The sequence below is a fragment of the Myripristis murdjan genome, chromosome 6 (genome assembly GCF_902150065.1).
Source record: "Myripristis murdjan chromosome 6, fMyrMur1.1, whole genome shotgun sequence".
Classification (NCBI taxonomy): domain Eukaryota; kingdom Metazoa; phylum Chordata; class Actinopteri; order Holocentriformes; family Holocentridae; genus Myripristis; species Myripristis murdjan.
Genome location: NC_043985.1, coordinates 25,441,622 through 25,452,303, shown reverse-complemented (window position 1 = coordinate 25,452,303; position 10,682 = coordinate 25,441,622). Strand labels below are relative to the sequence as shown.

Genomic DNA, 10,682 nt, shown 5'->3' with positions numbered 1-10,682 from the left:
ACAATAAAGATCATGATTACGGACAGTTTTGTACATTTAAAGCCATTCTAACCATTTTCATATAGCATTACTTAGCCATGTATATAGTATGTTAATGCAGAAAATGCCCTAAATGTCTTTGTCAGAGAGCAAAAAATAGAATATGAGGGAATTTTTTTTTTAAACATTTTTTTTTGGTCCTGTAGACTAGAGGAATTAGCGACAGCACCACAGCGTCTACCTTCAGATAATACAAAGAAAGATTTTTCATTTTTATGTTTTCTACTGTTATTCCATGGATTAAGAGCTCAGTCAGTCAACTAAAGAATGAAAATATATCTCCATTCATTAATATGGTGGTGGTGGTTGGTTTAACAATTCATTTATTTTTAGACTGGTCTGTTCAAATGAAGTATAAAGGCATATGATGATGATGATGACATATTGATCAGGGGGGAAAACTTTATCTGAATTTGCATCTCTACTATTGCTCCATAAGCTCATGCATTAGAGGACATTTGCTGTGATGCAGACAGGTGGTGGTGTTGGGGGCTGGTGTAGTTCGGTTTGTGGGATCCCAGTGCAATGAGCCGGTCTGGGTCAAAGTCCAGAGCCACTTTTTCTCCGAGTCTGTCCCTGGATGGAATACTGGTGTGAGGACAGTTTGAAATCTCTGAAAGTTTTTTTTTTTTTTTTGGGGGGGGCATTTCTGCTTCATTAGTCACAATGGAGAGAGACAGGAAAGACAGGGCAGAGAGAGGGGATGACATGCAGCAAAGGCTCTGGCCGGATTCAAACTTGCTTAGCCTTAGTATTGTGCAGTACACGCTCAACACGGTGCTCAACAAGACTGTAAATCAGTTTCATATTGTGGTGGAATGAGTTGAATCCCATGTCTAGATAAAAAGTTGGAAAAGTGATATTGGAGTTCTGAAATCCTTTAATGTGTGTATGTCAGATTTGGAAGTCCAAAGCCAGCGCTCTGTCCTGGTGTGTGATGTTGAAGTGTTTTAGCGTGACTAACATGAAGGATGGCTCACAGGGCCTCAGACTGTGTCCCACTCCACTGACTCGTACTGTCAGATTCTGTATGCCCCTCTGTGTCTACAAGTCTGCGTTACCATTCTTCCTGCAAATCTGTCTGTCCCTATGGATAAAGACACCTTCCAGGTCTCATCTTCCCATTCTCTGATGGAGGAATGCATGCCCTCCGCTCCTTAAAGAGAGGGGACGAGGCAATGCATTCTGACAGCTCTGTCAAGCACAGGAAATGGCTGCTGGCTGTCCCTGATACTTGTGGGTAACCCCCCGCCCCCCTGCCCTATTCACAGACTCAGAAGTGTATAGACATTCTCGCATGCATTCATGCACACACATACATGCAAGCACACACATGCGCCATATGATTAGGGTTTTTTGATCATTTATCCAGAATTATTTCTCCTCCCCTGGCCCCTCTCTCTGAAGTGCAGAAAGTATGCATCAGATTTAAGAGCAATAAATTCGGAGTGATTATTTCATACTGATACTGGCAGTTCTGAGTGTGATTATATGTGTGTATGTGTGTGTGTGTGTGTGTGTGTGTGTGTGTGTGTGTAGGTGGTGGTGAGGAGTATGTGCCCTCTGTTTTAGGGTTCATGAAGAGATGTAAAGACAGATACGAGGGAAGAAGGTGCTCTCATTCCTTCTCCCTGTCAACCAAACACACACACACTCACACACACCCCTTATTAGAGCATTAGGAAACATAGCCTGCAGGTTCTTCTGCTGTTGCGCGAGTAAGACTAACACAACTGGTCCTCGTTCACCTTTTCTCACCACACCCCCATTTGCAACTGTGTCTTGTGTTTGAATATTGCAGGACAAATGGTTTCTGCTCAGAGCACAGTAAAGTGGTGATAGTGACACTGAAATGACAACAAAACCAATCATTTATTCAAACATAACATTTTCATTCTTCCTCTTTCTGGCTCCTGCAACAATTTGGGAGCTTGGAGACCTGGGCTATCATCAGAGTGATGCTATTGGAGCTATTTATGAGAGCCGCGCGCTCTCACACACACACAAACACAGAAACACAGGCATTGTAGACTGATCTGGTTTCCTATTTGCTCCTATTTTATACAGTCTCTGATACTAATACATTAAATATATTAAATATGCCATGTTGCATGTAGTGTGTACAGTCTGAGGAGTGTCTCATTATGCATTGAGCACTGGAGTTTCCTAAAGATTCAAATTAGCCTGCAGCATTAATGAACATAGTCAAACTCAACTACTGGCTAAGCCTTTATGAAAATAAGTTGATTTTCCTGGAGCTGGAGCCCTATTGATTTTCACTTTAGCCATCCTATCAGGGGCAGTTTTATGCTTGAGATACCAGGTGAGTGCAATTAACTGCAGTTAATTACCGAGCAGGAGACAGAAGCTGCAAAACTCTGAGCCCAGTAGACCAAAGTTGAGAACCACTGACTATAACAAAGCACCAAACTGCAGCAAACTGCACTGTTTGGGCTGTGTGTATGCTGTGTTCATGCCATGACACTCATTAAAAACAAGCTCTGACCTTTCTAGCTGGAAATCTGATTTTTTTTTAAGAGCTCCAGTGTTTCAGAACTCAATTCAAGCAACATCATGGTAAGCAAAATGGCAGAAAACATTGCATTTGTTCGCTGATAAGAACTAGATCAGTATAAAAATGTTTATTTACCACACATAAAATAAATACTGTTGCACATATTCTTAGTATTCCCTCTGAAAGAGCAGATGGTTTCTTTTTCTCGTGGGCTCCAGGTCTTCACACAGTGAATGCAGTACGTTTGCATGTTGGAAATTTGTTGGAAATTCTGAGCTCGGGCTTGAATTGAACACAACATGAATTCCCAGCGCAGTCACTTATGCTAAAGACACATGTAATCATGGTGCTGCCAGGTGCTTTGGTTCCAAGCCTCTGCCAAATTGCATGTAATATGTTGAGGACTCTTCATGTCTTTCAAGCATGTGCACAGTTACAGTTGTCAAACGAAGATTCCCCTGAATTTATGACCTTGTGGGAGTTGGCTCAAGATGAAGGGAGGCTATTTAGAGAGAAGCCGACCGAGGAAGGTGAGAGATAGGCTAGGGGAAAAGTGAGAAGGCAGTTAAGAGGAAATTAAGTGACCCTCCGGGCAGTTGTTCCCCTGTTTTCCCACCAAACCACACTCAAGGTGAGGTATGCATCCGCGTGGAAATATGACAGATAACAGTGTCGTCTTCCTTACATCTCTGACCTTTTAACTTTTTCTTGTTGGTTAGCTTGGGGCTGTGTATGAACTCTAACTGAAAAATGCAAAAATAGTCCTGAAACTACCACAGTCTGAGTGACCAGTAGATCTTCCATTTGCAATGAAGAGTAACACTTTGATGGTAAAGATAGTGATAGATACTGCAAAAAATGTCCAGCTTGCCATGTCAATTAAATTCCATTTCAGCCTTAAAATTCTGTTCTTAAAGAATATTTTTCTGTTTTATTTGAGAGTGACAGTCGAGAAAGACAGGAAACGCAGGGGAGATGGAGGCGATGACATGCGGTAAGCGGCCCAGGCTGGATTCGAACCCCGGCTGCTGTGGTAAGGATTTATCCTTGATAAACCATGCGGGCTACTGACCTTAAAATTTTATTCTAAAGAAAATAAAAATGGCAGTGAGATTAACTATTTCCATTTGATTCTCACTTGTATTAAGACATTTGTAGCAACACGTTCTACGTTCTACTACTCCTGAAACAAGGCTGATTATTGTCACCGCCACAACGGAGATGACTTAAGAAACTGATAAAAGAAATCGATTTCCTCTGGACTCAATACACAATAATATTTTCTCACTCTTTGTTTTCCGGCTTAATAAGACTGTTGGATCAAATCCTAGATCACACCTGGGCTAGATTCACAGACATAAATGTTTAACTGATATTCTTGACTTGTCGAATTGTTTAGATCGCTACTCTTTATGGTTAATGGGATTAAAGTGAATGGGGTTATTAGTGCTGTGTGAACACTAATCCCTAGTTTGTGCAGCAACGTTCGGGGCGGCCGCTGTGAGCCGTAACATGCCGTGACTGACAGGTAACCTGCGGGGGAGAGGACAAGGTATGCACCCAGCTTTGCCCTCCATCTCCGCATGTGTGAACACCTGATCGCTAGTGACAGGCAAGCACAGCCCCCACTCTGTTCGGTGTGTGTATGTGTTTGTGTTTGCATGTAATGTGAAAATCCCTCAGCAGCCAACAATCAGACTATTTAATTAGTCACATCTCCCCTGTATGAAGGAACAAACTTGGACACACGGTGTCAAGTGTCTTCAGCGTGTTGCCTGCTTGAGCTAATGATTTCTCATCGTGGTGAGAATAGCTGTGGGCCTGGTAATCATGACACCCAGTTACAAGCCATTACCTCTGATATGTCAGTCTCCAAAATGGCGTGAAAAGGTTCACACGTACACATTCGAACATGTCTTATCGCGGGCGCATAAATTGTGTGTGTGGTTGTGTGTGTAATTTACTGATTCCTTCCTTGCCAGTGTCTACGGGGTGTTTGTGCTGACAGATGGATGTCTCCAACTCTGTTTGTATTAAATACACATGCACACATACACACATACACACACACTGCAGCAGCCGTTAACAGCTTCAAGTCTGCGGTTACAGACGCTGGAAGAATGAGACACACACTTGGAGCAGAGGGGAAAGCAACGTAAGGAAGAGACAAGAGGACAGGAATAAAAAAAAAAGTTCAAGCCTTCCTCTTTGTGCAAAAGCGAGTGTCTATGTGAGTGTGTGTGTGTGTGTGTGCATGTATGTGAGATAGACATGAACTTGAATGCAAATGTAAGAGGCAACAGAAGATCCTGCTAGATCCTGCATGATCCTGGTCTTAGAAAAACACGTGACCTGCATCTTATACAGCTGAAAATCAGAATAACAGTTTCTGTCCAGCCTCAGTTTTAAAAACTTAAGATAAAACAAAATTTGTTTTTATTGCTATCAACATGATGCGGCCTCTTACCTGTGATCACATGACATACTTATCTATGAACTGTCTCAGGTATTTAGCCAAGGGCGCTGACTCACAGATTTGTCTGATGAACAGCATGTTGCCTGAAATGTCTCGTTATCAGCACAAAAAAAAAAAAAAAAAAAAGAGAGTCGAAACAGTGTGCTGGTCCTATTGTTGTTTCATGGTACCTTGTTTTTGGTCTAGAATAGGTGTGTGTTTCATCTTATGTAACTGGATTAATCTCTAAAATGTAAAGTAAAGGTATCGTCTTTCTCCTTTATGAATTTCACCCATCCACCGTCACTGTATCATATATATGAAGCAAAAACAGGTGTGTATGTGTGTCTCAGTGCATCTTGCTTTGTGAGGTTAAGTGTCTACATAAAAGTTAAATTCTGGCATAAACGGTTGACATCATCTCTTGTGACCTGAGTGACAGACGGTAGTAGTGAGTCGTTTTCAAAAGGGATCACAGAAATATGAGAATGAGCCCGGGCTGAGCAAAGTTGGGAAGAGTGTCCTTTCTGAACTCCTCCCTGAGGGGGGACTCTGCCACTGAGCTCTATTTTAGTGAGAATGTTAAACCCAGGAGAAAGGGAGGTTTTAATAGTTTTCTGCCTGCCTTGCACTCTGCAAGGTTGGTTACTCCACAAACATTTAGAGCAAAATATGCATTGAAAACAAAGAACTTCCTGAACTTTTTCACTTTGAATCTTTCCTCAGTGTCCTCCACCAATAAACAGCATTATAACTGCTGACTATAACACAATGAACCCAACCGCTGTCATTATGTAACACTGTGATTGCAGAAACTCATCTCTGCTTTGCAACACATTCCTTTTTTCCCCCAGTTTTATAACTCTTGGCTCTTTTCTCTCGTTCTTCAACACATTCACGCTCTCCTATGGCCTTCATGCGTCATTTAGGACCCTGTCATATATTGTGCATTGATGTTATCTCATTTTATCTTGTCACTGTGAGTTACATGAAGTTCCCGTTGTTCTTTTGAATGCATGCCTGTGCCCTCAGGTGTGTCCTACCTACTCACGCTGCTCATTTTTTACAGAAGGGTTCCTCGCCAGACCAGGTTTTTCTGTTCTATATGTTTTGTGCCTGCAACTAATTTGTCCACTATGTGAAAATATAAATCCTATATGTGTGCATTATGCTAATTAAATTGTTTAAGGTGTGTCTGTAAATGCAAACTACAATGCAAACGGCTAAACACAGTTTTGATGGTGTTTCCCCGCAGTTATAAATCCTGTGTATGCATTCAGTGCCTCAGCCGTCCCGTCGGGACATAAGCAAACACATTATAGTGAAACCTCTTGAACCATAAAGATAGCAGATCATCACTGATTTTTTACAATAGCCCACTTAAAGTTAAAGTTTGACATATGGCAAAGGGCTGGCACTGAGTCAAAAACTGGACATCGCCTAACGTAGGCCTGTTCAACTAGCAGCCCACGGGCCTAACGCGGCCCTTTTGATTTTTTTTTTTTTTTTTTTTTTTTTTACAGCCAGAGAGAGAGACTGCAAGTAAATCAGACTGTTTGATAACCTATGGTAAATAAATTAATGTAGGCTACACTCTGATGGATGGTGTTTTACTATATTCCTCCTTTTTTTTCTATCTTTATGGATCTGGCCCTGTCAGAAAAAAAAGATGGGCCCTATTTTTGTGGCAGTGCAAGGACCATCGCAAGCAGCGCTATGACCGATTGGTAGTTTGGTGACCCGGAAAAATGTTTTGCCAGTTCATATCTTTTTTTTGTGTGTGTGCTTTTGCACCAGGCTTGGCACGCGGGTAAAATTGAATAGCCCTGGCCTAATGTGGCGGGAATGTTCTTTGAATTTAATTGATGAAGGGGAAAAAAACTTAATGCAGAACAAACTTTCCTGCCAACTCTGCTGTATAACATAAATTATGAAACTTGACCAGCAGTACAGTGCATTCAATGCGCTGTATTGTTGGTCTCTGGGTGCTCTATTAACCTTTCTCACTGCTTCTTATCTCTGATTTCCGTTGTGTTGCTGAGGCCACAGCGCTCTGGACTCAGGAAAAGCCTTTTTACAGCAGGGATCTTAACTCAAACACCACAATGGCTAACCTCTGGCCACACAACTGTTTACCTTCCTTGTTAAGTGAAGCGTTGTGGTTCAGCTTGGTTTTCCCCGAGTATAGACTTTGATACTGGGCCAACTTCAGTTGGTTTTATTTGGGAAAAACACAGCCACTCCTTAGAGACATAGATTCCACGCCTGGGTGTAGGCAAATGAGACGAAGAGCATGCACCTTTTCATTTGTGTGGAGATGCCCTTTGACTGTTGGTTAGGGGGAGAGATGACTCTGATCCCATCATTAATTAAGGATGATGTGCAACAAACGGGCTGTGACAGATGATTACGCACGTTAAGAGATGTGTTTGATGCATTTGAACCCAGACGGACTGAGAGGAATACAGTTAGGACAGAGACAGGTTACGTAACAGCCGTAACAGAAATTCATCTTACGTGGACAGCCTGTCACACTCAAAGGAGACTGATCACTTGTGTCTGTGTCCTTCATGCACTGGTATGTTGTTGTTACAGGGCTTGACATCAACACCCGCCCACCCGCCAAATGCAGGCAGAGTTTGACAGTGTCGTTTAGCCTCTTTGGTACGTGGCATTTTCTTACAAAATAAAATAAAATAAAAGTAAAATGATAAAAAAAACATGAATAAATAATTTAATTGTAGTTTACCTTGTACCTTGTAGTTACATGCGGTCGCAGTCTCCAGTTATTGCTTATAGTGATCACGTCTGTCCTGGCCAAATAGATCACTTTAAGTGGCGATAAAGTTTTCTTTTTTGCAGATGACCATCTAATTGACATTTGTATATTTATTGCATGAATATAAAGAAATGAATTGGACAGCTTCTTATTTACTGAATGTTATTGGCTTTCAAAATACAGTACAGCTGTTTCAACTGCTTTTCAAATTATAATTTGAATTGAATACAGTATGAAATGTAAAATATACCTTAAAATTCTCAAAGCCTTTTAATTGAGTTTAGCTTTTACTTATTCTGCCTGTACCTATTTCACTTTATTACACGCCTTAGACCCACACTCTAGAAGTGTGTGAAGGCAGTGTTGTGTGTGATCCCACCTGCCTGCTGTCCACTGCAGCGCAGAGCCTGACCCTTCAGAGTAATTACATAATCAGAGCCTGATTGGATTCAGATTGAGAATTATAAACTGTAAAATTACCGGTGCCTTAACGTGTGCTGATTCTGTGCCGGGGCAGTGAGCAGGATGTGACGGGAAACCAAACAGCTGCTGCCCAGAGAAAGGCGAGCTTTTCACTGGCAGGAGACGCTGACCCCTGCTCTGTAGTTTGTCAACAAGTGGTGAGTTAAACAGCCTGACTGCACCACAGACGTTTATAGTTTTGATTTGAACGTTTAATATAACCCGGCTTCTATGGAGACTGGTGTTTATTTGTCCCAACATGTGGCCATACCTGGTCAAAATTAAAATTGGAAATTGGGACTTATTTATATTGGAGTCTTTTCTTTGGAGTCTTAAATTGGAGCTTTTGGTTATTCAAATTATAGGCTCGTTAGGCTACAACATAAAATAGTATTGTGCTGTGCTGTGTACATATACAGTAATGTACTGAGCAACAACCTGCTGATGGTTTAAATGTATTTCTTAAAAAAAAAAAAAAAATCTTTTTTGAAAAGACCCAATATGAACACTGTAGGACTATTTGATTACAGTAAGTGAATCCTATAAGCAGTATACTATCAGCGGTTTCCACTGTATTACTTTTTGATGGGTGGTGGATTTTGGCCGGTGAAAATGAATGCCTTGTGACTTTGGAAAACCACTAGTCACAGTGGCTGGTGAGACAAAAAGCTAATGTCAAGCCCGGGCTGTTAAGATGACATGCAAGGACATCAACAGGGTGTCAACATGTGGCATGTTCGCATATCGTTCCTGTCCAATTCCCCTTCCCCTCTCTCTCTCTCTCTCTCTCTCTCTCTCTCTCTCTCTCTGTGGTTGATGGAGGTGATGTGAAAGTAGACAGATGGGGTTGGCAGCCAGACAACAGACTGTCGTCCTCAGCGTCTGTTACTCGGCTCTCCTCCCTGTCTCCCTTGTGCCCCTTCTCTTCCATCTCCTCCCTTTGCCCTCTTCATCCTATCTCCATTTCCCTTCTCTCACACCTCCATGTCCTTCTCTCACACCTCCATGTCCTTCTCTAACACCTCCATCTCTCCTTTATCTCCCATCTCCATTTTCAACATGTGTCCCCATATCTCTCCCTTTCCCCTATTTCACCCCTTCCCCCTCTCTCCCTTCTTTTACCCAGTGCCATTGCGGCCCCATGCTAAGGGAGGCCTTCATTAAATGTCAATTATACGCAAGAGACCACACAGGGCAAGAAGAGGACACAATGATTTCTGACCCCAAAAGGTCAGCGTGCTTATGGGCATTCAGGTCTTGTTGGAAAACAGACTGTCTACTCATAAGTCTTAGCAGACTTTATCAGCGATCTGGTGCTGGAGTTTGAGTTTGTCTGTCAAAGGACGGAAAAAACCCCTACAACACAAGAAAAAATCCATTTTTAACAAGTCTTTCAGTCTAGGTGTCAGTGTCGAAAACCCTATTTTTCGTAAAACAAGTGAAAACGTGCCAGTTTAAGGAAATAATCCCACTTGTTTCCAATGATAATCGGACTAGAATTTTGTTAAATCAAGCATCATTTTCTTGACACTAATAGGCTGATCTGCCTTATTCTGTCTTGTTTTAGTGTATACTGTATATTAGTAAAACTGAACTGGAAACAAGTGGAGGCGTTTTGCACTTTTTTTTTTTTTTTTTTTAAAAACCAAAAACAAAAACAACAAGACTGATCATGACTAAATGACATTGCAGTGCACTAAGTGTTATGCATGCTAGTTGGCTCCATGAACCCATCTATTCAAGATAGAAATGTCACACAAACCCAGAGAAAAGGAGAAGAGATGAATTTCACAGTGCCAGCTTGAAAAAAATTCACAGTGACTCCATATGTGTACGCGTGCATGGGAATATTTTGATCGCACATCTGTGCACTCCCCAGTGTGTTGCTGTGCGCGGGTCTCATGCCACAGAGAAGCCTGGCCAGATGGCGAGTTTTTTTTTTTTTTTTGGAGGGGTGGGGGGTTGGTTGCCACATGTTGCAAGTCTCCATTTAGACAAGCCGGGCTGTGTGGATGTGCCCCCGGCCCTAAATAAACCTGTGGCAGCACCCAGGGTGGAGGCTATAGCATGGAGAGTTCATGAGCTATAGGGTTAGAGGAGAGAGACAAGGAGGAAAAGAGGGACAGCAGAGGGATTTCACGAGTGAACACACCACAGGGGGCTGGTTTTTGTAGTACACTGTGCACCATTATGTATTTGTCCTCCACTCCATGTCTCTGACCGTGTTGTTTCACCTCATTGTGTTTCACTTTGTTATAATACTAGACTGCTATGATGTTAATTCCTGCATCTCCTCCATCTTCTGACCCCTCTTGCTCACAAATTCTCCTTGTCTATTATTCTTCTTAACTGCATAAGACTTTTTTGGAGATCTAAAGTAGTGCTGGAGTGAATGTGTGTGTGTGTGTGTGTGTGTGTGTGTGTGTGTGTGA

The 10,682-nt window shown here is 42.0% G+C and overlaps 1 long non-coding RNA gene across 1 annotated transcript; it reads left to right on the top strand.

Moving 5' to 3' along the window:
* The first annotated feature begins 2,499 nt into the window (after window positions 1-2,499).
* On the top strand, window positions 2,500-4,095 carry LOC115361121 (uncharacterized). The gene is made up of 3 exons (XR_003928382.1): window positions 2,500-2,616; window positions 3,497-3,587; window positions 4,035-4,095. It is a non-coding gene; the product is annotated as an uncharacterized LOC115361121 (long non-coding RNA).
* The last annotated feature ends 6,587 nt before the right edge of the window (window positions 4,096-10,682 follow it).